Below are 1,237 nucleotides of genomic sequence, written 5' to 3' on the forward strand. Positions count from 1 at the left end.
CCCCAAATTTGTTAAGAATGCAAAAAAAAATGTAAACAAAATTGATATTTAGCTAGATAGACAAAGGGGGAGAGAGAGAGAGAGAGAGAGAGAGAGAGAGAGAGAGAGAGAGACTGACTCTTGGGGAGAGGTACAACTGGAAATTCAACCCAAGGCCTCACAATGAACTACACATTAACGGCCCTTTTTATTTTCATATTAAGGCAAACTTTCACTAAGTTGCTAAATTGCACGTGTGAGGCTCAGACTTTATGATCCTCCTGCTTCAGCCTTCCAGGGCACTAGAATCGCATCACATGTGGCTTTGGAATATTTTTTTTTGTGTGTGTGTGTGTGTGTGGTACTGGGGATTGAACTCAGGACTTTGTACTTGCAAGTGCTTTTTCTACTGAGCTGTCTTCCCAGCCCCTGGAATAATTTTTATTTCTATAGAATAAGTAGTAATGCTTGTACTTTCATTTCTGAGGTAAGTATGTAACTCAGTGGTAAAATATGTGCTCCACATGTGAGCCCTGAGTTCTATCCCGTAGCACTGCCAAAAAAAAAAAAAAAAAAAAAAAAAAGCAGAAAAAGAAAAAATAATGCTTTTTTTGGGGTGGGGGAGATGGGAACCAGGGATTGAACTCAGGCCCTTGTGCTTGCCAGGGAAGCACTTATTCTACTGAGCCATCTCCCCTGCCCCCTGTCTTTTTTATTTTGAGATTCTTTTTTCTTTTTTTTTTTTTCATTTTAGCAGTTTTTAATTAAAGTTGCACAGAGGAGGACTTTATTCCTGCATCTTCTCGTCTCTTCCTTGTATTTGTCCTTTTCCTTTCCTACTTGGTGAGACTTGGCTTTCCGTTCCAGGATCTTTTCGTGGTCTTTGTCCTTTTTAGCCTGGTGATAACCACCTTACTGGGGTGAATGCCCACGTGGATAGCTGTGCCATTTGCCTTTTCCTGCTGCACCCATTCAGCGTAGATGACATACTTCTTCCTGTAATCCTGGACTACTCTGCCGATCTGCCCACCTTTATAGTGTCCTCGCACAACCTGAACTTCAGAATCCTTTCGGATGAGCAGAGAGCAAACATTGTATTTCTGTCTCAGCTCTTCGGAAAGAGAAGACATTTTCCTGTGAACGCTGAAAGGCACATTGAAATGCCTTTTACAGTTTGTGCTTTGGTCCAAAGTCACAAAAAGATTAAACTTCCTTTTGGCTGCTGCAACTGCAGTAATGGCTGCCTTTTTTTTCTTTT

The sequence above is a fragment of the Octodon degus genome, unplaced genomic scaffold (genome assembly GCF_000260255.1).
Source record: "Octodon degus isolate 3935 unplaced genomic scaffold, OctDeg1.0 scaffold00245, whole genome shotgun sequence".
NCBI classification, from domain to species: domain Eukaryota; kingdom Metazoa; phylum Chordata; class Mammalia; order Rodentia; family Octodontidae; genus Octodon; species Octodon degus.